Genomic DNA, 26,083 nt, shown 5'->3' with positions numbered 1-26,083 from the left:
ACGATATCTTAGTAGCAAGAGAGTGGTTAACCTTCCAGTGCTGTGCCATGAATTGCTTTTGCCGCCAGTGAAGTCCATTAAACCCATTGCATTTCATATCTAGAATTTAACACAGCGCAAAATTATTAAATGGCGGTTATATTGATTAACACAAAATGAATACAGTGATCCACTTCGTGTCAAAACTCAGCAACCATTTATGGGATGCCACATCTTCCAACATTCACCCTCTGAATTAAGGTTGTGTTGTTGTTTTCCTTTGTCCTTGTTTTCTCTCCTCCCCCCACCTTTTCACATATATATTTTTTACCCTGTGCACTTACAATTATATATTGCTTTTTATCTTTCAATGAAGAATATATACCATATATATAAAATGAGAACGTGAATAGGAGGCAGAGCAAAATTTTTATGTTGAATCTGGCAAAGTCTGAGGTCCAGTGATGCCTCACTGAATTCACGGTCACCTTCCACTGCCCATTTCATTTTTATTTTTTTAAAAGATTTTTATTGATACAACAAGAAAAAAAAAAAAACAAATACGAAATTACACACAGGAATAACCATAGACACATAATTTTCTTAGCAAACAATAAAACATCTATTGGTCTTAACACTAAAGACCCAACTTCCTGTCTATTCCATATTTCAAATTCATATTACTTATTGCCAATACACACTTTTATCATAATTAAACTTATTCCTAATAAATCTAATTTCTTATATCTACCTCGCAACTATTACTGAAGTTCCTCGAATGCTGAAACAGAATTTAAACTACTATATTTATTTTTTTTCAGATATTCTTTGAAAACCTCCCATTTTGAAACAAATTCCTGTTTTGATTTGAAGCTGTGGCTCTCCAGAGATTGTCAGACTCCACCTCCTCTCAGCTCCAGCCAGTGTGGTCAATAAGAAATGGAGAGCCAGAGCTTCTGTGACTAGGAACTAGGCTCTTTGGAAAAGCAGAGCACCCTCAGCCCGTAAGTAATTTAAGGGCCACATCTGTATTTTTGCCCACTTGGGTACAACACTATCCACAAGCAGCAGCCAGTGCTGCTTTCCTGACAAAGGAAAAGCATTCTGAATTTAACGTCCTGCCAAACTGTGTATGTGGAACGCTGGGTTGTAATGGGTGATGCTTTTTTCTGGTGGTATGTGCAGTAAAGGTAAAGGGACCCCTGACCATTAGGTCCAGTCGTGACCGACTCTGGGGTTGCGGCGCTCATCTCTCTTTATTGGCCGAGGGAACCGGTGTACAGCTTCCGGGTCATGTGGCCAGCATGACTAAGCCACTTCTGGCGAACCAGAGCAGCGCACGGAAACGCCGTTTACCTTCCCGCTGGAGCGGTACCTATTTATCTACTTGCACTTTGACGTGCTTTCAAACTGCTAGGTTGGCAGGAGCAGGGACCGAGCAATGGGAGCTCACCCCATCTCGGGGATTCGAACTGCCAACCTTCTGATCAGTAAGTCCTAGGCTCTGTGGTTTAATCCACAGCGGCACCTGCGTCCTGGTATGTGCAGTACGGGCATGTTTTTCTCCCCAAATCAGAGCCTCTTACCTCCTTCCCAAAGCCCAGGAAGTTTCTGCCTGACTTAAAGAGGGAAGAGTGATGTTCTGGCAGAGTGTCAGGACTCTCTCTTGTGTGAGGAGTACCAGTACAATTTTTCTAGAGAAAAGCACTATTTATGGGCAGTGCCGGATTTAGGTTGGATGAGTCCCAAAGCTACCAAGGTAATGGGGCCCTTTCTATGTCCAGCTGTCGTTAGTCAACAACCAAATGGTCACTGTTTTTTGTGTTGAATATATGCTATATGGTAATTTATGGACCTCATAGTATGTAAAGCCATTTGCACATAACATATTATGTATTTTATCATAATATTGTATTTTATTTTATTTTTATTTCATTTTATAATGAAATGATTTTAGAATGTTGTATTATTTTATTGTTGTTAGCCGCTCTGAGCCTGGCTTCAGCTGGGGAGGGTGGGATATAAATAATAATAATAATAATAATAATAATAATAATAATAATAATAATAATTTTCCTTTAATTTTGGGGGGGGCAAGAGAGTGGGGCCCTAAGCTATAGCTTGTTTGGTTTATACTTAAATCCAGCACTGCTCACGGGGGATCCAAAAGTGTGCAGTCAGCAGTCAGCATGATGAATGGTCAAGGAAGATGGGAACTGTAGTCCAGCATTAGCAATGCCTTCTCTACTTATTCGCATTTCGGACATAAATTTGTGAACTTACTAATCAAACAGCTTTCAGATCGGTTTGTAGTAAGAGCTCCAAACCAACCTTAACTGGCAAAACTGAATTTTCCTGTGACTGAATCCCAACCAAAAACCTTGGCAACCTGGAATCATTGAGAACAATTTTGTTGTCAAAAACATCCACCCTCACAAAACACCAGTATTCCAACTGGACCTTTTAAACCCCAAACAGATGATTTTGAAAGCCAGTATCGAATCACTATTTTTCGCTGTTAATTTAAACACACACATGGGGAAAGGGAGAACATTGAGGAAGACCTAAATCTTGCCTCTTATAGATACATTTTTAAGATAGCAGAGATCAACCTGCCAAAAACTGAGGCTTCTACACTTCCTCTCTTCCATGCCAACAAACAAAACTGGAGAATTTGCCTTCTATATCTGTGGCGAGTTTTAGCCTGACCCAAATAAAACCAGGTAAAAGGGAGTGACCGGTGGGTAACGGATACGATGATCCACTTGCCTTCCTCAGCTGGGATCACCTACCAAAAATGCACATAAACCCAGCCCTGTTTGCAGAACAGCCTGAAGTAAACAGAGCTCCTTGGGATTTCTGTCCAAGTTCAGACTGCTTCCTTCAGATCAGGGGTGCCAACTTGAATAAAAAATTTTTTTGGGGGTTAGGTAAGTCCTCCCTGCATCACAAGACACAGTGCACACACACCATTTGAATGGCAATGCTCATCACCTTTGAGAGGGAGGAGGCCCCCTCAAAACAATTTTTTTGGGGGGCAGCAAGAACTCCTTGGCCCCTCGGAGTTGGGTCCTATGTTTCAGATGAAGCCTGCTGCTGTGGCAGCTGTGCAGACAGGGAGGCCTTGAGGGCAGAAGCCCAGGGCATCCTCCAAGGGACTTTCTGTGCCAGGGGTGCCTGTGGAGAGTGGGCTGCCATAATAGCCAACACCTGGGGGGTGAGGTCCCTTTGCCTCCCCCACTATAATACACGAGGAACTTAAGAAAATGCTTTTAAAAAAACTTGATAAAAAATCCCGAAGCTTATCTTGTTAGGGTTGGTGGGCAAAGACATACCACATCTGAAAAAAAATCTCAGGACATACCAACAAAGGAAGAGTGGATTTGTAAATTAAGTGAGTATATAGAATTGGCAAAATTAACTTCAATTATAAGATATCAATCAAATCAAAAGTTAAGAATGGAGTAGAAGTATTTCGAAGATTATTGTTCAAAATATTGTTCTAAAAATGACATGTTAATAGGATTAGAATAAAAAATGTAAGCAATAACAAAACAAATAAAGAAGTTAAAATTAAAATTTGACAAAAATAATTTATTATAGAAGTTTCAATACAGCTCTTTGAAAATAAAATAAAAATAAAAAAATTGAGGGGGCTGGCCATTGCCATTCAATTGTGTGCTGAAATGTGTGATCGATTCTGTGAGGTGGGATTCATGGGCGTAGCCAGGATTATTGTTGGGGCAGCAGGCTTTTGTTATGCGGGGGGCAGAACCTCAGGTCTGTATCGATTTGTATTGATGGGGGCAGCTTTCCCCCCGCCCCCACCCCCCTTCGCTACGCCCATGGAAAGACTTACCTGGCCCCCCCAAAAATTTGATGCAAGTTGGCACCCCTTCGGGCTGGGCATTTGTTCTCCCCGCGGGGCGCTTGGCGGGGCAGGAGCGCGCTAGGCTCGGACCCGTCCTGGGGCCCGAGGGGGCTTCCCTCTCTCGCCCCCCCCCCCCCCGCTACTCGGCGCCAGAGCTTGCAAACGGTGAGTGGCTCTCCCCGGAGAAGGATGCGCAGATGCATCTCGGCCGCCCCGAACCAGCCTCGCCCTCGCTGCTTCGCTGGGACAACGCGGAGCCTCCGCTCCTCCTCCGGCCCCGCTTTGCGCAAGCAGGACGCAGCTTCTTCCTGCGCGCGTCGCGCTCGCCTGCCTCTCTCGGGGCGGGGCCTTCGCTGGGGTGGGCGGGGCCACACCGGGATTGGGGCGGGGGGGGGGTCCAGTCCAGGCGCCTCTCCGCCGATTGGCCTCGGCGCGCTGAAGAGTCCTCCCCTTTGGCCGACCTGCTGCAGTAGAGCAGCAGGTGGCGAGGGAGGGAGAGCGCGGCTTCCCTGCGCGCCCGCTGCGCCCTCCCTGCAGAGCCCCGCGATGGGGACGGGGAAGGGGTCGCGCTCTCCGGCCCGCCGGAAGCCTCCGGAGCCCCAGGTCCGCCCGGGACACTCCGATCGCCCGGCCGAAAGGAGAGGGGTCCCGGGGAGGCTGCCGGAGCGCACGACCCCCCATCCCGCCTGGCTGCAAGGCGGAGAGGCACCGAGGAGGAGGGTGCCCTGGCTGGCGCAGTTTCTCGCTCTGCACCAGGATGGAGGGGAGACAAGATAGGCAGGGGGGGCAGGGACTGGGGGCACCAGCTTCGTGCAGGTGAAAGGGGGTGGGGTGGAAGTAGCCCCCCAAGAAGGAAGACTTTTCGGCTGCAGCAGAGGGAAAGGGTGTCCTTCTTCGCCTCGCCGACCTGGTGGTTCCGCAAGAGCCGGTCGCCTTTCGGAGCGAGAGAAGTGTTGCAGCAGGTAAGGGAACCCGATCTCGCACCTGGAGAGGGAGGGAGGGAGAAGTCCGGACTCTTTCCACTCCCTCGTCTCCCCACCCCACCACTTCGGCGGAGCTCCAGCTCTTGCGCTCTCGTCGCTTATGTAAATCGCTGGGTGCGAAACGCGCGCGCGCGCACGCAGGCATCACCACCTGGCCGGGCGAGCGTCCTCGAATGGCCGCCTTTCACCCTCCCCCCTCCTCTTCCAATGTCTCGGGATGGCAACTGGGCGCGCCCGATCCTTCGCCCGAGCTGCTCTGGACCCTCGAGTGGAGCGGGATCCGTGTGTCGCTGGAGCCGACGGAGCTTGTCAACCGCCTCGCGTGTCAGCGGTATGGGAAGGCGGTGTACAAATTATCTAAAGTGCTTTTTGTTTTGCCGGAGGAACGTCGCGGGTTTCCCTTCGTTTGCAGCGCCGTTCCGACTTACCCAGAAGTTAAGTCCCGCCGAGCTGAAGGGGACCCGCTCTCCTTCGCTCCCGGCCTAACTGTGCATATAGGATTGCAGCTGCGCTGCAGGATCTGGCTGTTAGGGCCCGTTGCGCACCAGAATCGGCTGAGCGCGGGCTAGATAGCTGACCAGGCTACCATGAGGCCGAGCCAATGTCCTGGTATGCCAGAAAACGCGAAGTTCGCGTCCTTCTCTCTGTGCCTAAATGCAAGCTTAATGATCTTCGCTCTTTTTAATATGGGGAAAGCGCGGGCGTGACTTTCAGTGGCGTAGCGTGGGTTGTCAGCACCCGGGGCAAGGCAAGTAATTTGCACCCCCTAACCCGTGGATTTGCGCCCCCTAACCCGTGGATTTGCGCCCCTAACCCTAACCCCCAGATGTTGCGCCCGGTGCGGCCGGCCCCCCTGCACCCCCCACGCTACGCCACTGGTGACTTTCATCTTCGGACATGCGGGTACAATGCCTTTCTCCTTAGGATTTGGAGAGGCCATCTCCAAATTGTTCATATTGAAACTTTTACTTTCAGGGCACAGCAACCTTACATTTTAATCCTAATGCCAATCATGTCTCTGCTGCTGCTTCTTCTTCTTCTTCTTCTTCTTCTTCTTCTTCTTCTTCTTCTCTACTACTTCTTCTTCCCCTTTCCTTCGTAATGTGGGATAATGGTCTCTGCTTTCCTTTTGCTTTAACCTTACCATCGCCTCTGGCCAAAAAGGGTTCTTTGGGATGTGGATAGTTGGGTATTAAGTTTTCCTATGGCTGGCAAACTTCTCTTCTTGAGGCGGGATTGAGCGTGGTATACATTTATGTAGCAAAAGTGCATTTTTAAGAGCTGTATATCTCAGAAATATTCTTATAATAAAATAGAAGCCGGCAGTGACCTGGTCAGAACAAATGTAGCCAGATTAATTTGGTTCTAGGCCTGCAAGAGCTGTACGGACTTTGCTTCAGTTTTTTTTTGTTAACCTTTAATACTAAAGAATAAAGTTCATCCTGCAAAGATGGATTTGAAGCCTGCATTTCTGGCTATCAGGCAGCTATGTCCGATTCTTTCTTCTATATTAAAATATTTAGCTAATGTATCTTTCTCAGTGTTGTAGTAGGACTTAATTCAGTTCAAAAGAAACCAGTTTTCACTCTTGAATGAACTCAGTCACCAAGTTCTGATGAAAAATGGAAGCAAGAGCAATTGCAGGCTTTCTCTGACTGTGCAGAAATAAAATGCATTGCATGGTTAATTGATCCCGTACGTATACAGATCTTTAACTCTCTCATTCAAAATTGGCCGTGAAAGTATCATCTCATTTTCCAAACTGACGACACTGCCAGGCAAGTGGACTCTTGTTGGCACAGTCCGATCCTGAGTGCATTTTTAAATGCAAACTTCAAATCCACTGTTGTTTCCAAATGAAAGATTGAGGTTATCACAGCTAACAAGAAAATTAAAGTTTTCATTTATTCCCCACCCCCTCGGGTTAAAGCTCAAAACTAATTTGATTTGGAAAATTATGCTGTCAAAACATGCAAGTTAAAAAGAAGAATGTTTGAGCTCCCCTAAAGGAGAGGTTTAAATTCAGAACTTCGGGCTTTGGGTTTAATCAAGTAATTTTAAAACTGAGTTGTTGTTATTGTTATCATTATTAATTGAATTTATATCTCAGTTTCACACCCTTTGTCAAAGAGACATAGGTGAAAAAGTTAACTTAGGTGACTTACCGTAACTGAAACTATGAAACTAATTTCTAAAAGAGCGATTTTGCAGCTTGACACACGTGCCTAATTCTTCCATTGAATGCAATAGGACTTAGATGCCCATTAATTTCAAAAACATCATGTCTTCAGTGTTCAGGATTTAAAGTTTCAAGTTTGGGGTATTCGTTCGCTTTGTAGCTCAGGTGGAACAGTTACAATTCTAAAAATACAGTTTTTAGAATCAGTATGCCTGGGGAAAGAACCTTTGACCTTTTGTTTTTGTTAAAGCATGTCTGAACATTTCTTTTAAAGAGGGAAAGATTTGATTTTGATTTATTTTTGAAGGTGAAGGGCCTGATCAATTCTTATTTTAAAATAAGAGCTTTTCCTGTGCAGGTTTATCCAGTGATGCATCAATAACCATGACTGCATTTAAAAGGAATTTTCATGTCCCATTTTGACAACTTCCATTTTCTCCATATTTATTTATGTTTTAAATAAGCACTTTCTGTTTCTTTCTCCTTCATATTCATATCACAACTGAAATGGCATTCTTGAGATACACAGGGAAATATTTATAAATATCTCTTTTTAAAATATTTCATTAAATTTTCAAAAAACAAAAGAACCCATATGTACTCCAATAGATAGTAAATTTTTATTTTCTTTTGTCGGCTTCCCACCCCATTTTCCATGGTGTTTCTATTCCTCCCCTTCTACTGCACCCTGCCTTCTATCTCTTATACCATAACAACAATACAATAATCTCCAATTCCTTCTGTTGCTCATAGTTCAAATTCTGATTGTGACTTCATCATTCTATAATATTTCTTTAAGTAACCTGAAAAAGGTTTCTATTCCTCCATAAAACAGTCATCATTAGGTTCTCTTATTTTGGCTCTTAAGCTTTGCCAATTCTGCAAAGTCCACCACCTTGCATATCCATTCTTCTGTGGTGAGAGTTTCTTCTTTCTTCCATTTTTGTGCATAAAGAATCCTAGATGCTGTCGTTACATACACAAACAGTTTAATCGTCTTTTTAAAAAAATATCTTAATTCAGTTGCAGTTCTAATGGAGTTTTCTGTTGGAAAATAAAAGTATTTTATACTAAGTAATTCTGTCTTTTGAGAAATACGTGTGGCCATGCTTGTTTCAGAAATGGGAGTCCTGTGAATCTTAAGGACTGCAAAAAATTATTTTGGCATAACCTTTATAAGAACTTGTGTAATAAATCTGTTCGTCTTTTTCAAAGTGCCACATCATTCTCTGTTGTGTTTACTTTCAAGTGAAGGAGATCTGTCATTTGTGGAAACAGTTCTTTACGAGATTAGCAGCAATGCAACAGTAAAGGTTTTAACGTTTCCTTTCGTATATGAAGAATTAATTTTAAAATGGTCATTTAGTTTACATGCAAAACCTTGCAATATTGCAATGTGAGTTGGCTGCTTTTCCTATTTTAAAAATGCCAGCTTTATGATATCTGATAATGCTAACAGGTATCATATAAGAAGAGTATTGAAATATTGAAACATAATCATCTGGTTGCCTACAGATGATGTCAGCCTGTAGAATACTTGTAAGTTTGAAAATCATGTGTGTGTTTGCAAAGATCTAGATTGAATTGGTTGGAAGTGCTTTTTGCTAAACAGTTACACAAAGTTGGAGGGAAGTTTGTTTTACAATCAAGGTTTGGAATAATTTGAACCAATACAGCACTCTTTAAATGTACATCATATATGGTTGTGTTACACTTTGTTTCAAAGGCATGGGATGGGCAACTTCTTTAAAACAGGAGCAGTTTTTAAAACAAAATTAACTTTCAGTGATTCGCTAAATCGTAGCTGTCTAAACTATGGAATTTCCCCATTGAAATCACTAATGATTGTATTTCGGGCAAACTGTGGTTAAATTTTCAAAGTTAGATATGTGATATCCTATTAAGAGGTCTCATTGTGTGGATGTATTCGATTCAACCCTTCTTCTAAGGACTATAGAGCAACGTTATGATCCGACAACAGCCCTGTGAGGTGGTTTAGATTCCAAGTGAGGGAACGACAAATAGAGAGATTGGAATCTGAATTCATGTTGGCAAACAATAATCTGTCCACTTTGCCAGAACCTGGAAGGGAATACTAGAATTTCATGCTATCAGTCACAAAGCAGTTGAAGAGAATCTGTAGCCACTGACCGTTGACAAAAAATGCAAAAGCTACAAGACTGATTTCTCCATGATTAGTGCGTATTCAAAGAAATGAATTTGTAAGCCAAATTATGCTCATGTTCCAAATCTTTGACTTTTGGGGTGTGTGTTAGTGCTATTGGTGCATGTTTTGCTTTCCCGTGATGTTTGTCCGGACCACTGCTGGCTTTAGAAATTTTAACTATTAGCTTCAGGTGCAAGAATATGGTAGATTGGAGCTTTTGCTTAGATGAAGACATTTGAGGCAGGAAAAGCCTAGTTCATAATGCTGCTTTATGGTAGATACGGCTCAAACCACACATTTATACTCTACGAGGGGACTCTGAGTACAGTGGAAGAAAAAACAGCTTGAAAAGAAAGCCCCTTAGAGATTTCTGAATAGGACTGGGGGGGGGGGGGTTCAATTCAGTTTTCATTTAAAGGCAAACTTACTTAATTCACATTTTCTGAAACAATGTAACAACTGAAACACAACTATCCTTTGAAATTCACACTTATCCAGATTCTGTGGCGCAGTTCTCCAGCCAAGTACCGTGTACGGAAAGGCACATACTTGAGTGAAATATACATTAAAATGCCTTTTAGTGAAAATAACCTAAAAATGCATTATATTAGAGAAAATTGCATTGCAAAAAACTGTGCATATTAGACACAATTACATACAATGATATGATATTACATACAATTACATGTCTTTTAAAATGCTGGTGAATTTTTGTGAAAACCTTTTTTAAAAAATGCAAAGTGATATGGGAATGTTGCGGGGCAGGAATTAGAAACAAATTGGCATTGTCCATCTCTATGCCACCTTGAACTTTCTGTACTAATTTATATTATGTGTGCGTCCTGCAGACTAAATGGCAAATATTTTCCCATCCCACATTCCAGTTTCAGGGACTCTCAAGGTGTCCATCATACACTTTCTTTTCAAAAAATGTCTCTTCTGCCTGAATGTAATACTTTCCATGCTGTCAGATAATTATTGGGGACCAAACCTGGAAGCCATAAATACGCGAAGGAGCACCTCTCTCCATATAAACCGCCCCAGACTCTGCATTCATCCTCTGAGGTCTTTCTGTGTGTGCCTTCTCCACAAGAGGTCCAGAAGGTGGCAACACAAAAATGGGTCTTTTTAGTAGTGGCTCCCCATTTGTGGGGACTGCGGGTGGTGCTGTGGGTTAAACTACAGAGCCTAGGACTTGCTGATCAGAAGGTTGGCGGTTTGAATCCCCGCAATGGGGTGAGCTCCCGTTGCTCTGTCCCAGCTCCTGCCAACCGAGAAGTTCGAAAGCACGTCAAAGTGCAAGTAGATAAATAGGTACTGCTCCGGCGGGAAGGTAAACGGTGTTTCCATGCACTGCTCTGGTTCACTAGAAGCGGCTTTGTCATGCTGGCCACATGACCCGGAATCTGTATGCCAGCTCCCTCGGCCAATAAAGCGAGATGAGCGCCGCAACCCCAGAGTCGGTCACGACTGGACCTAATGGTCAGGGGTCCCTTTACCTTTACCCTGTTTGTGGAATACTCTCCCCAGGGAGACTCACTTGGCACCTTCGTTATATATATATAGGACCCTTGCAAAAAAATTCCTCTCCAACCAGACCTTTGGCTGATGAATATTCTCCAGCCTGGGAAGCGAGGGTTCTTCTTTTGCCATTTTGATTTGATTTATTTCCTTGCTTTTATCCTTTATTTTATTCTGTGAACTGCCCTAAGCTCTGACGAGGAAGGGCAGTATATAAATCAAATATGTAAATAAAATAAAATAAATAAATCAAAGCGGCTAGATTATTTCCACCCATATGGGGAGGAAATTTGCCTGCACCAGGACTTTCACACAACGGCAGCTGTTTTAATGATTGTAGCTGCTGAAAAAGTGCAGCCACAGTTGCCGATGTCTTCCAGCTCACAGAGTGGCAAGCATATTTCACATTATTCTTTCTCCAAGCTACCAGTTGCTCACTTGCATGACTGTATAGAGAAATTTGACAATAGAAACTGACCCCCTCACACCAGCCACTGTTAATACCAGGCAGGGAGTTCAAACATATAAAGTCCCAAGGTCTTACTTTGGCCTTTAGGGGTCCTCAGCACAATATGCAACCAGTGGCGTAGCGTGGGTTGTCAGCACCCAGGGCAAGGCAAGTAATTTGCGCCCCCTAACCCGTGGATTTGCGCCCCCTAACCCGTGGATTTGCGCCCCCTAACCCTAACCCACAGATGTTGCGCCCGGTGCGGCCGGCCCCCCCTGCACCCCCACGCTACGCCACTGTATGCAACAGAAGTTCTGCACCCCACACAGATAATTGAGGCTCTCCCTGAATGGATGGTAGCAAACCACTGGATCCAGTCTATTTTCTTGAAAATCAGTAGCAGGTCAAGTGAAAAAATGCTGGTCAGGAGTCACCCTTAGGATGAACGAATGAATTTATTATTACGGTCACAGACTAGTTCCGGCTCACTTACAGTATCAGAAAAATAATAAAACACGATAGGGATACATTGAATTGCAATTGGGTATGACAGGGACAATACAGATATAGCAGCAGTTAAAAATATATAAGTTAAATCTTAATCACTAAAATATAACCCAAAATTGTCATTTAAAACCTTAATCATTTTGGTAGTACAGGTTGTTCTCTAAGTTTTATGGCAGTCGCACAGACCCTTGGGATGTATTCGTTTCAACATACAGTGGCACCTTGGTTCTCAAACTAAATCCGTTCCCGAAGTCCGTTCCAAAACCAAGACATGCTTTTCCATAGAAAGTAAACTAAAATGGATTAATCCATTCCAGAGTTTTAAAAACAACCCCTAAAACAGCAATTTAACATGAATTTTATTATCTAACAAGACCACTGATCCTTAAAATGAAAGCAATCATCAATGCACTGTACTATAAAATAAATAAGACAGTGTTGCAGATGATAAAAATTAAAATGAATTCTTTTCTTAGCTGCACTGATGTTAGTCATTGTTTGGATGGGGGGCTTTTATCCATTTCCGCAGTCACACAATCAGTTCTGAAGTGGGTTCCACACAGTCACAAAAACATATGAACCCAAAAAGCCTCAAAAATAAAAACACAAAATAAATAGCAAAAACAAAGCTTAATCTGTTACAGAAGTCTGTTTGACTCCCGAAATATTCAAAAACTGAAGTGCAGCTTCTGATTGGTGCAGGCGCCCTGGAAACAATAGCTGACAACCGCATCAGACATTTGTCTTCCGAAAAACGTTCAAAAACCAGAACACTTACTTCTGAGTTTTCGGCATTTGGGAACCAAGGCATTTGAGAACCAAGGTACCACTGTATTTATTTAGCTATTGTGTTTATATATCATTTAATCATTAGCATTTCTAAGCAGTGTATATAGAAATAAACCACACAGCAAAATTCCATCTGTTTTGTTGATGGAACAGTCACTGGATGCCTTCACAACGACTGACAGGCTAGACGTACTTTCCTTTGGCTGCTGGTACCTTGTTTTGAAAATGAATCTGTTTGAGTGTCTGATCAAATGCATGTGGACAAACGCTGGCTCCCTCGGCCTGAGATGAGCGCTGCAACCCCATAGTCGCCTTTGACTGGACTTAATTTTCCAGGGGTCCTTTACCTTTTACTTGGAAGTAAGTTCTGTTGTATTCAGTGGGGCCTGTTCCCACGTGAGCCTAAGCCCACGTGAAGAGTGGGGGGGGGGAATCAAAATTCCAGTCCTTCTCTCATCTCTTTTGTTATATCCAGCGCTTTTTTGAAAAAAGGGGGCCAGTACTCACTATGAAGTTGTTTCAGCAAGTTCCATACCTTTCACATTTTTTTGGGGGGGGGGGGATATGGTAACAGTACTGTGTACTCTTGAGTACCCCAGAAAAAAAAGAGCACTGGTGATATCTACAGTATTTTTCGCTCTATAAGACACACCAGACCATAAGACGCACCTAGTTTTTGGAAGATGAAAACAAGAAAAAATATATTCTGAATCCCAGAAGCCAGGAAAGCCAGTGGGATCGGAGCGCTGCGATCCCGCTGGCTGTCCTGGCTTCTGGGATAGCCGTGCACTGTGCTGTGCTCCAGAGGCTTCGGGCGACTATCCCTGAAGCCAGGAGAGCAAGAGCGGTCGGTGTGCAGTCGGTTTGCACAGGGGTCAGGAGCACTCCTGCTGCACTCCAGAGGCTTCGCGTTGCTTTCGCTGAAGCCATGGAACCTGCATTCGCTCCATAAGATGCACACACATTTCCCCTTACTTTTTAGGAGGGGAAAAGCGCGTCTTATAGAGTGAAAAATACGGTATGTCTTTTGTGGGGAAATTTGCATGTCCGGTCCCTTTAAAACTGATATTCTTGCTACCCTGGCAATCTGTTACTCTGAAATGAGTGCAGGGTAACATCTTAACAGTGAGCAAAGTTGGTTAGCACTAGGCTCAAAATCTCCATGGTTACTCTGAAGGAAGCCTTCCTGTTGTACTTACTTCCAAGTAAGCATGCTCAAAAATGCAGCCTTGATTTGCTAATTAAGTGATTAAAAAACCTGGTGGGCTTGATACAAAAAATGCTTCTCGTAGGCGGTTGCCTGGTGGTGCGGTAGCCCTGTGAACTCCTCATGCAAAATGTGGCAAATTATCTTGACAAGTGAGAGATTTTCAAGTGAGCAAGATTCAGGCGTGTTTTAATTGCAGCTTTTATTTGAATTGATCATAGAATCGTGGCTTGGAAGGGAACCCAGGGGTCATCTAGTCCAACCCACTGCAATGTAACAATCAGCAAACAATAGTAAAGGTAAAGGTAAAGGGACCCCTGACCATTGGGTCCAGTCATGACCGACTCTGGGGTTGCGGCGCTCATCTCGCTTTATTGGCCGAGGGAGCCGGTGTACAGCTTCCGGGTCATGTGGCCAGCATGACTAAGCCACTTCTGGCAAACCAGAGCAGCGCACAGAAACGCCGTTTACCTTCCCGCCAGAGTGGTACCTATTTATCTACTTGCACTTTGATGTGCTTTCAAACTGCTAGGTTGGCAGGAGCAGGGACCGAGCAATGGGAGCTCACCCCATCGCAGGGATTCCAACTGCCGACCTTCTGATCGGCAAGTCCTAGGCTCTGTGGTTTAACCCACAGTGTAGCAAGCTATATATTAGGCCTGTTTCTTGACTTCGAAACCAGTCGTGTGATCACAGTGTAGTTAATGACTGACTCTTATTCTTAACACAGTTGTTAATAATAGTAATTAATTAATAATTTTAAAGAGAAAAATCACACATAATTGTAGCTGGAAGTACATACGGCAAGCAAAAGTACTCCAGCGTCATTCTAGTTGTTTCAGTTCCGTGGCTTTTCCTACCATTTTTGCATACATACGTTCATAAACTCATTACAATAAGAAGAAGAATTTTTTTTTTAAGTGCTGGCCTGAAATAACTCTTAGAATGCCATCAACAACTCAGGGAAGTCAAAAAGTGTTTTGAGTTCAAGCGGTAGTTAACCCTGTTAATCCATACAGGCACTTCAGTGATTATTTTTATACGCTAGGCCTTCCAGTCTCTTTTCCTCAAGAGTAGCACTTATTTATTTACCGTATTTTTCCTTCTATAACATGCAGATTTTTTCTTCTAAAAAGGAAGGGGAAATGTCTGTGCGTGTTATAGAGCGAATGTGTGGTCCCTGGAGCCGAAAAAGCATGCAAAAATCAAATCGCGGCGCTGCACGCTGCACGGAGAAGCGAAACCTGAAAAGAGGAAGCGGCTGCTTTCCTGCATTCTGCCTCAGGGTCTTACTGCCCACCCCCCTCTGTTTCGTTGCTGTGTTTGCTGAAACGGAACAAAGAGCAGGGAAAGCCCCTCCCCTCCAGGCAAGCTCCGGTGCTGCTGGGGGGGAGGGAGAGAGAGGGGGGAACGGAGAGAGAGAGGGGGAGGGGGAGGGAGAGAGAGAGGGGGAGGGGGAGGGAGAGAGAGAGGGGGAGGGAGGGAGGGAGGGAGGGAGGGAGAGAGAGAGAGAGAGAGAGAGAGAGAGAGAGAGAGATATGGCTGGCTTGGGTGGGGGGAAACTTTTGCCTTTCTTTCCTCCCTCCCGTTAAATCCCTCTCCTGCATTCTTAGCCAGCTGCTTCTCTGCACACCCCTCTAATGTCCCTTCTTTGTTTTTCCTTCGCTCCCCACTTAAAATGTGGTTACAAAGCATGGATCCTCAGGATCTTTGCATTGGGTCACCCCAAATTCACCATCAGATCACATAGCATGTCCATGGCTACAGCCTGCCCCCCAAAAATCACGCACCCACTGTTGCCTGGGGCTGCAATGGTGCAAAAATGTGGTTAAAAAGCATGGATCCACAGGGATTCTCAGGATCCTTGCATTGGGTCACCCCAAATTCACCATCAGATCACATAGCATGTCCATGGCTACAGCCTGCACCAAAAAAATCACGCACCCACTGTTGCCTGGGGCTGCAATGGTGCAAAAATGTGGTTATAAAGCATGGATCCACAGGGATTCTCAGGATTTTGGCATTGGGTCACCCCAAATTCACCATCAGATCACATAGCATGTCCATGGCTACAGCCTGCCCCCCCAAAATCACGCACCCACTGTTGCCTGGGGCTGCAATGGTGCAAAAATGTGGTTAAAAAGCATGGATCCACAGGAATTCTCAGGATTTTGGCATCGGGTCACCCCAAATTCACCATCAGATCACATAGCATGTCCATGGCTACAGCCTGCCCCCCCCCCAAATCACATACCCACTGTTGCCTGGGGCTGCAATGGTGCAAAAACGTGGTTACAAACCATGGATCCACATGGATCCTCAGGATCTTTGCATTGGGTCAGCCCAAATTCACCATCAGATCACATGTCTGTGGCCACAGCATGAAGCACAAAAATTATACATCCACTGTTTCATTCAGAATGTTTTTTCCCTTGTTTTCCTCCTCTAAAAACAATGTGCGTGTTATGGTCAGGTGCGTGTTATAGAGCGAAAAATACGGTAGTTGGTTATTCTTTTAAAAAGCGCACCGTTCATTAGGATTCTTCAGGGACTGCAGTCCTATGAATACTTGGCATCAGGAACATTATTTCGTGGGGAGGAGGGAGAGGGCAGGGCTGAAAACTTTGTCCTTGGATATGAGAGCCAGTGTGGTGTAGTGGTTAAGAGCGGTAGTCTCTTAATCTGGGGAACCGGGTTTGCGTCTCCGCTCCTCCACATGCAGCTGCTGGGTGACCTTGGGCCAGTCACACTTTGAAGTCTCTCAGCCCCACTCACCTCACAGAGTGTTTGTTGTGGGGGAGGAAGGGAAAGGAGATTGCTAGCCGCTTTGAGACTCCTGAAGGGGAGTGAAAGGCGGGATATCAAATCCAAACTCTTCTCTTCTTCTTCTTAAGATACGTTGGGGGAAAGATTCCACTGAGTTGAAAAGAGCATTTGCAACTCAGGTTGCTGAGTTGGAAAATTAGGAGCAGGCAGACGGCATGCCACCCTGCTGCAGCTGCAGTGATCAGATGCAACTTGAGCCCAATGTCAGGCAGTGGGATTGGCTAGGCACCCAATGGATCCTGGTCCAGCCCATCACTTCCTTGCCTTCCAAATACCCCGTTTCAGGGCTTGCCACGGAGGGAGATGTCCTCTGCATATTTGGAAAGTGGAAGAGGGAGGGAGAGCCAGTGTGGTGTAGTGGTTAAGAGCGGTAGTCTCGTAATCTGGTGAACCGGGTTCGCGTCTCCACTCCTCCACATGCAGCTGCTGGGTGACCTTGGGCCAGTCACACTTCTCTGAAGTCTCTCAGCCCCACTCACCTCACAGAGTGTTTGTTGTGGGAGAGGAAGGGAAAGGGGAACGTTAGCCGCTTTGAGACTCCTTTGGGTAGTGATAAAGCAGGATATCAAGTTCAAACTCCTCCTCCTCCTCCTCCTCTTCTTCTTCTTCTTTCCACCACTGTAGTGATGCTGGCATCATCCTACAGGCCACTGGAGACCAGCAGGGCAGAGTGAAGAGGCATATCCAATCAATCCAGTTCCCTCACTCTTCGTCTTTGCAGACTAGATGACCCTTGGGGTCCCTTCGAACTCTATGATTCTATGAAGACCAATGCAAGAGGATGTAGATTGCTCTGCCTCACTTGAGCTAGGTACTATTATTATTATTATTATTACTACTACTACTACTACTACAATCCATTAGCTGCCCTTTACCCCAAGGTCCCAGAGCAGGTATCAACAGTTAAACAACTTAAAATTAATGTAAATAAACTGGGTCCTGAAAATATAGGTAAAGGACCCCTGGACGGTTAAGTCCAGTCAAAGGCGACTAGGGGGTTGCAGAGCTCATCTCACTTTCAGGTTGAGGGAGCCGCCGTTTGTCCACAGACAGCTTTCCAGGTCATGTGGCCAGCAGGACTAAACTGCTTCTGGCAAAACGGGACACCATGACGGAAACCAGAGTGCACAGAAACGCTGTTTACTTTCCCGCCTATTTATCTACTTGCACTTTTTGGCGTGCTTTCAAACTGCTAGGTTGGCAGGACCTGGGACAGAGTAATGGGAGCTCACTCTGCAATGGGGATTCGAACCGCCGACCTTCTGATCGGCAAGCCCAAGAGGTTCAGTGGTTTAGACCACAGCGCCATCCTCACCCCCTCCTTAAGAATATATCCCTCAGGTATCAAAGGATGGGGTAAAGAGGTGCAACTTCAGCTTTCACAGAAAGCTTTATAATGAAGGTACCAGATACACATCTCTGAGTACCGCAATCTGGGGGCTGCCACAGATTGTGCCTTCTTCTGGGTCACCCACGCTCCAAGTTCCTGAGGGTGGTGGAACAACCAAGAGGGCCCTCTAATTTTAGGACCTGAAATGATCTGTTAGGAAGGAGGTGGTCTTTCAGATTGCTCAGGTTTCCACATTATGCTAAGCAAAACCATGGTTTAGAATGGAACGCATGAGTTCATGGGCTCCAGAAGAGAATATTCCTGAATTGCTCCCTCAATAGAGCATGAGACTCTTAATCCCAGGGTTGTGGGTTTGAGCCCCCCATTGGGCAAATCTTTCTACAATTCTATGATTCCCCATCATCTTACTGCTGTGCTGAGATGATCCTTATAACATGTTGTCCAAACCTGGGGTCACCTTTTGGTACTCCTGGACAAACCATAAGACATTCATGGTTGGTTTGGAGAGAGCAGGGCCATGATTCTGATAACATCCCAAACCATTGCTGAGTGCAGAAGCAGGACCAGGAAGGACCACAGTTACTGTTATCTCCTCTCCCGGGACTAACAAGTTCATGCTAAGCCATGGTTTGGCTCCGTGTGATATGTGAACCAGTCCATAATGATAGACTGGAACATAACATGATGATACGCATGTGGTTGGTGGTGAAAATAGCACCTGTGTGTTTCCTTCCTCTCCCTAAAGGAGGATAGTCTCTTGGGCTGGTAGCATGTCTGTCTGCCTGCTCTGCAAAGTGCTTAGATTAGAACGGGGAAGCTTTGCATGGAAATCATGCCATGTTCAGAAAAGCATTTGATTTTTCTGCATAACGTGAAGGCGATCTTGTTTCCCTCCTCTTTTGACAGTCATTCCCCAACCTTCACACACATTGAACTACACTTCCCATAATCCTTGGTTGTTGGCCATGCTCGCTGGGGCTGGTGGGAGTTGGCGTCCTACATTATCTGGTTTGGGAGGCTGGTCCTTGGAGTGTCATTTAGGTTTTTTAATGTGCCTACTGGTTTGTTTGGGGCTTTTTTTGTTCTTGCTTTTATTACGTATTTTGTGGTTTTCCATTGTATTTTTATGTTGTGAACCCCCCAAGATCTACAGTTGAAGGGTGGTATACAATTTAATAAATAATAATAATTTTTGGTTTCATGCTGGCCTTGGCCACGTAGTCTGCACCGCCTGCTTACCAACTTAGAAAGTGATGTGAGTTCTTATTTTGCAATTCCTGCAAAATGCTACAATATGTAGAAAGCTGCTAGACCAACCAAGCCATAAGGCCATCTTACTATGAATGTGGGGAAAGCACAACAGATTCTTCCCGGGTGGGGTGGGAGGACTCTTTAGGAAACTGGATATCTTTTTTAAAAAAACGAAAAGGTGAGCACAGAGCACCACTGTAAAATGTATGATGGAGCAATATTGCTGCAACCTATCAAATACTTTCAGGAAGTAGTTTCAAAGTCTCTTTCGAATGTGTAGAATTGGGCAACAACACCTGTCCTGTGCATTGCGTTATGGGTCATATCAAGAGTGCCGTGAAACTTGTTTTTCACGATCATCAGGGCTCTTGACCTTGTTTTCCCAAACAACACCCCATTTTCCCATCTAGCACTCACCAACTTCATGGCAAGACGTGCGTAAGCTTGTGATATGATGGAGCTGTTGTGTGGGGCAAGAATCAAAAGGCTTTCGCAAGCCCATTGGTAAGGTTGTGGAAGATTTCTTTAGTAGGTTGCTGTTAAGTTGTGGGTGAACATATCAGACGACACAGCGATTCTTCAAACAGACCAGAACAGAACTGAACAGAACTGAACTGAAGGGTTCAGCCAGCCTGTTCAGCCAGGTCCTGTTGCTCCGCCGTGACCTTCCTGCCAATTTAGATACAGTGGCTGAACTGGAGGCCCCTCGACTGACTTCAGGTCCAGTGTTGGACCATTTCGATCAGATACTCCCTACTGATGTGGATAGATTCCTCCAAGTTGGTAGGCCCACCACCTGCCTCCTTGATCCGTGCCCGTCTTGGCTGATTAGGGAGTGTCCAGATGTTGTGCGGACCCCCCTGGTTGAAATTATCAATTTGTCCCTTGACACGGGGACATTCCCAGGGGAATTGAAGGAAGCAGTGGTATGTCCACTCTTAAAAAAAACTTCATTAGATCCCTTAGACCTATCCAATTACCGCCCAGTTTCAAATCTTCCATACCTGGGTAAGGTAATTGAGAGAGCAGTTGCTGAACAGCTTGGTAGGTTTCTGGAGGAAACATCGGCATTAGATCCATTTCAGTCTGGTTTCCGTCCTGGTTTTGGGATGGAGACGGCTCTGGTTGCCCTAACAGATGATCTCCGTAGACAACTGGATCGAGGCGGGTCAGGACTGCTGATCCTTTTAGATTTGTCAGCAGCCTTTGACATGGTCGATCATGATCTTCTGGACTACTGCCTTGCAGACGTGGGGATACAGGGCATAGCCCGTAACTGGTTGTGCTCTTTTATCTCTGGTCGGGGACAGAGGGTGGCACCAGGGAGGGAAATGTCGTCGCGCCACTCCTTGGTGTGTGGAGTGCCGCAGGGCGCAATTCTCTCCCCGATGCTTTTTAACATCTTTATGCGCCCCCTTGCCCAGATTATCCGGAGCTTTGGGCTGGGCTGTCACCAATATGCTGATGACACTCAGCTCTATCTGCTGATGGATGGCCACACTGACTCGGCCCCAAACACACTGACCAGATGCTTGGAAGCTGTGGCTGGATGGTTTCGTGGGAGCCGATTGAAACTAAATCCTTCGAAGACAGAGGTCCTATGGCTAGGTCGGGATGGCATGGGGTTGAGGGACCAACTCCCTTCTCTTGCGGGGGCCCAATTAGTGCCATTGCCTTCCGTTAAGAGTTTGGGTGTAATCCTTGATGCCTCCCTTTCCATGGAGGCGCAAGTTACAGCAACAGCCAAGGCGACATTTTTCCACCTTCGCCGCATCAAGCAATTGGTCCCTTACCTTTCCCGCCCCAACCTGGCCACAGTGATCCATGCGACGGTCATCTCCAGGCTTGACTACTGTAATTCGCTCTATGCGGGGCTGCCCTTGAAGCTGTCCCAGAAACTCCAGCGGGTACAGAATGCTGCAGCGAGGCTCCTCACGGGGTCTCTGCCATGGGAGCATATTCACCCACTGCTTTACAAGCTGCACTGGCTCCCGGTGGAGTACAGGGTCAGATTTAAGGTGCTGCTTTTGACCTTTAAAGCCCTTCACGGCCTAGGACCCTCGTACCTACGGGACCGCCTCTCCTGGTATGCCCGACGGAGAGCCTCAAGGTCCATAAATAACAACACCCTAGTGGTCCCAGGCCCTAAAGAAGTTAGATTGGCTTCAACCAGAGCCAGGGCCTTTTCAACTCTGGCTCCGGCCTGGTGGAACGCTCTGCCTCATGAGACCAGGGCCCTGCAGGATCTGATTTCTTTCCGCAGGGCCTGTAAGACAGAGTTGTTCCGCCTGGCCTTTGGCTTGGAGCCAATTTGATTCCCTCCCTCTCTCTCTCTCTTTTCCCCCCCTTTCTTTTCCTTCTCCTCCTGCGATGAGGCTACATTTTAATATTTTAATGTTCCATTATTTTAATGTATTTTATTTTTGTTTTTAAGTTGTAACCATTCATCTTGTTTTTATTATTGCTTGTAAGCCGCTCTGAGCCCGGCCTTGGCTGGGGAGGGCGGGGTATAAATAAAAAAATATTATTATTATTATTATTATTATTATTATTATTATTATTATTATTATTATATAGTGCTCCACTAGAACGCAACAGTAACCATTTTCTGTAACTATCCAATCACTGAACGTCACTTTCGATCCCTTATTTGCATATGTGGACCTGAACTATCTACAGTATCCCCCTGCTGGCCCAGGGTGAGAACTTCAGTACATATCAGTTGCCATATTTCCACCTAGAATCATAGAATCATAGAGTTGGAAGAGACCACAAGGGCCATCGAGTCCAACCCCCTGCCAAGCAGGAAAGACCATCAGAGCACTCCTGACATAACTCCTCCATCAACTTAGAATCAGATATATAAGTTGGGAAGAGGGCATGAAAGTGGGGTAGAATTTACATTGTGCAGTTTAGTTGTAGGGACATGCAATGTTCGAAATTCACCAGGCGTGTTTTGGCCCTGGCTATTGCCTGACGACTCTCATTTCTAGAGGTGCAAGCCTGCGGATTATTGGATCTTTCCTGCTTTCACACACTAACAACGCATCCTGTAGAATTTCCTCCATGATATTTTATCTGCACAATCAGAATGAATTTCAGGAACTAAAAAGTCGCATGGAACTATATGACTTTCGAGCCGTCTGGCCCCCAGAATGGCAACTAGGCATTCTGTTTTGGCAACCATAACCTTGGTTTAAGGAGCCGTTTGGCACCTGCCTTAAATATCTGAGTTTCTAGCACTGGGAAGACAGTGTTTTCCATGGCTTGCATATAATGACCAGCAATTGCATTATATACACACACCCATTAATGGCAAAATAGACTTCCAGGTACAGTGGTACCTCGGGTTAAGTACTTAATTTGTTCCGGAGGTTCGTTCTTAACCTGAAACTGTTCTTAATCTGAAGCACCGCTTTAGCTAATGGGGCCTCCTGCTGCTGCTGTGCCGCTGGAGCACGATTTCTGTTCTCATCCTGAAGCAAAGTTCTTAACCTGAAGCACTATTTTTGGGTTAGTGGAGTGTGTAACCTGAAGCTTATGTAACCTGAAGCGTATGTAACCCGAGGTACCACTGTACTTTGCAAAGTATAAAAACCAATTACAGAATCATTAAAATATAAATATACACAATTAACATATACAATAAAACAATACAGTTAAAATGGCAAAGCAATCAAAACAGCATTCTTGGGTTGATCATCACACTCAATGGCTTTGCTCCATGTAAGCTCTGAAGAGAAGACTGCTCAAAATTATCAATTCTTAGTTTATTGTTTGCTTCCTACTGGGAATGAAAATCAGCACCCCAATAGTTTTTGAGTGTAACAAGTGGCTTAATGGGTTTTCCAGAAAACATTGTTTTGGAAAAAAATCCTATGCAAATTAGGGTAACATACACCAGATTTTTCGTCTTAGTGGATTTTTTTTTACAGAGTAATTGAATTTAGCATGCTTATTTTACTCTTATTCCAGTATGCAAATCTTAAAAAATTTGAAACTACCAAGGTTGACTATTGTTGTATTTTCATTTGACATCAATTTATTGTTACTAATGAACTTACGAAGTGGAAGATTTTCCACCCCACAGTCTTTGGTACCAGAATTGCAGCTCCCTCTAATTCATTTAATTACCTGTTGCCTGTCAACCAGTAAGATCAAAGACTGGGGTGGTGAGTGAAAGAAAATGAGCCCTTGAATAATTAAGAAATATTCACGTACACCCATTTCCTCCTTGGAGTTAAGTTACTTGGGGCTGGGTAAAAATGACATTCCAATACAAACAGCATCTTCAGATCAATTTGTGACAATGTGCTCTGGCATTCCATGGCCATCTATACAAGAACTGTTGATCAGGGACACTCGTAATTTAAACATCCCAAATGTTCCTTAAAAAAAGAAGAAGAAGACCCACGGCGTCCAGAAACAGTACAATTACTTCTCCAGTAAGACACAGTTTTGGTAGCTACTAAGGCATGCAAAGGTATGGCAAGAAGGCCAAATGCCTGGGGAAACCGTGGAGCTCCTTTTTTAAAAATTTTAAGTACAAATTAGAAAACATATATATTTACAACAAAAGAAAAAGAAAATATATATAACCAAGGAAAAAAATTAGAGAATACTTTGTCTCTTTTCATATATACAGTTATTTATACCTCTATAAAATGCTATTCACAATAAAGGAGTGAAATGAAAGATAAGATATCAGAAAAAAAAACAAAGAAAAAATAAAGTAAAAGAAAAAAAATCATGGGTGAATTTTTTTTAAAGTAGATAAGTATTCACTATAAATAGCCGTTTCCCATCTATATTTATATTCAATTGTATAATTTCATCTTGTCCTTATCTACCTTAAATAAAGTGGTGTTTTTTTTAAAAAAAAGACTTCCACCGTTTGCCTCGCGCGTTTTTACTAATCTGTTCGTCACATCCTCTGTTCTTCATATTTTCCCTTTGGATTTCCTTAATGTCTCACTTTGCATTTTTTATATTATGCACAAGATTATTCTAAACACAGCCAGATTTTTGTAGTCGAGCCCTGGTTTTGTAAATAATCATTTAAGAACTCCATAGTTCTTAAAATCCTAACCATAGTTTTGGATTTTCTCCTTATTATATCCGTCAGTTTTGCTAGTTCCAGGTACTCGCAAAGCCGTGGAGCTCCTTTTTCTAGAGTTTAGAAAGAGATGGTCTAGGCATTACTTCAGCCATGGCATGGCAGCTGCTGAGCACAGGAATCTTTATATCAGAAATTAACTGAGATCACAGACCTTCCATGCAGGAAGAAAAACAACTGCTCACCCCCAGCTCTTTCCATTTCAGAACCTAAGTTAGATATACGTGCAGCATGTGTAATGTTGTTAAATAATTGGGAATCCTTGGCAATCTACTGCAAATGATCCAGAGACCCACCAGTAGATTCTGGTTTCCCTTCTGCCCAACCATGATCTAGACTGTCCTTCAAGATTAAGGGTGGATACCGACAACCAAAATTTATTTTTTAAGGCTCATTTTTCTGGGCTCTGCCTCACTAGAGCCATGAATCAAGATCTGAGTTTACTGCCTCTTAGATCTTCCAAGCCCATTGAATTTCCCAAGTGACTGTAGCACAGTGGAGCATTCAAATGAGGGGTCTTCATGCCCAACCGTTCCCTTAAAACAACAAATTGGCCTGCAATCTCAGTTGTTGATCTGAATCCGCATTGGATAAGCATTTCTTGAACATTTTATGTTCCTGGAATCCAGCCTTTTAGGGAGTTGGTGTGGGATGTAATCCATTGAGTGCAGTCAAATACAACATACCTTGTTTTCCTAGAGGGGACATGCAAGGAGATGTTGGTCCAGCCAGTTGAAACTTCCTGTTCCTCCTGGCTGGAGCATCCTTCCTTTTGCATGTGACTAGAGGTGGGTGTGACCTTACCTATCCAGGTAACAAAAAGGACAAGTCACACAGCACTCTCTCTCTCTTTGACTTCTGTCAGAGCTGCCTCTAGGTCCCAGCTCACAGAGAACCAACGCTAGGCTGTCGTAATGTACAAAAGTCTTTATTGAAGTTCAGTTTCCATTTCAAAGCCACAGCGTGCAGCCCTACGTCTTAAACCCTAGATCGGCGAAGTCCCGTCTGAGTCTCCTCCCCTCTGACACCAGTTTAAGATCCTAGCCCTGCTCCACCTTTTCCGCTGCTCTCTCCTCCTCTGGGTCCTCCTGCCCGCTGGGGCATTGCCCTTTCTGAACTCTTCCGACGCTGAGTCGCTTAGCTCCTCCCCCTGCCTCCGGCGGGCTTTAGGACCCGGTTCCCAATCCTCATTCTCTGCTGTCCCGCACTCCTGTACATTTGAACTTGCCTCTCGCGCCAACCCAGTGACCTTTCTCCTAACCGTTACACTACTTCTGTCACTGCTTCCCTCTTCCGTGATACTGGCCGGATCTGACCTCCCCTCCGTTGTCCGACTCTCCGATGGAGGCGTGGTCAGCCCTGCCTCGTCTTCTCTCCCTGGTGGGGAATGCACTGGCCCCGATACTTGGGACTCTTCCCCCCCACTCTGCTCTGGTGGGGAAGCTGGTCCTGATTTCCAACTACTGCTCTGGGAGTCCCTGCTGCCCCCTTGCTCCTGGGGCGTTCCCCTTGGGAACCCCCTACCCCTGGCCACTGGCGCCCCCTTCTGTGAATCTTCTGATTCTCTGGAGAGGCTCATGGAATCCCTCGGGCCACTGCCCTCTTCTCCTACGCTCCCCTCGGATTCTTCCCCTTCGCTCTCCATTTCCTCTCTTCCCTTTGCCTCTGCTCCTGAGCCCCTGACAACTTCCTTCTTCGTTGGACCAGCTTTTTAGCTAGGACTGCTATGCTAGTTTCTCAGCTAGCATAAGCACTGGGATTATACCTCCATATGGGGTAGATCCACATGTAAATATTTGTAACTAAGTCTGCCTTCAGGAATCCAACTGTGAACTGATGTGAGTAAACTTTTTTTATTGACTTTAAATAAGATTGTTGTGTCTTTATT

At 44.8% G+C, this 26,083-nt stretch overlaps 1 protein-coding gene across 1 annotated transcript in view; it reads left to right on the top strand.

Annotated features, from left to right (window-relative positions):
* Positions 1-4,722: 4,722 nt before the first annotated feature.
* LOC310835150 (interferon alpha-1-like) overlaps positions 4,723-26,083 on the top strand; it is a 58,539-nt gene continuing 37,178 nt past the window's right edge. The window contains exon 1 of the mRNA XM_083719939.1: positions 4,723-4,812. The gene's annotated coding sequence lies outside the window, so the exon portion shown is untranslated. The remainder of the gene's footprint in view (positions 4,813-26,083) is intronic.

This window comes from Podarcis gaigeae (assembly GCF_964106915.1).
Source record: "Podarcis gaigeae genome assembly, chromosome: 17".
NCBI lineage: Eukaryota > Metazoa > Chordata > Lepidosauria > Squamata > Lacertidae > Podarcis > Podarcis gaigeae.
Note: the sequence above shows the minus strand (reverse complement) of the source record. Positions and strands in the feature narration are given on the sequence as shown.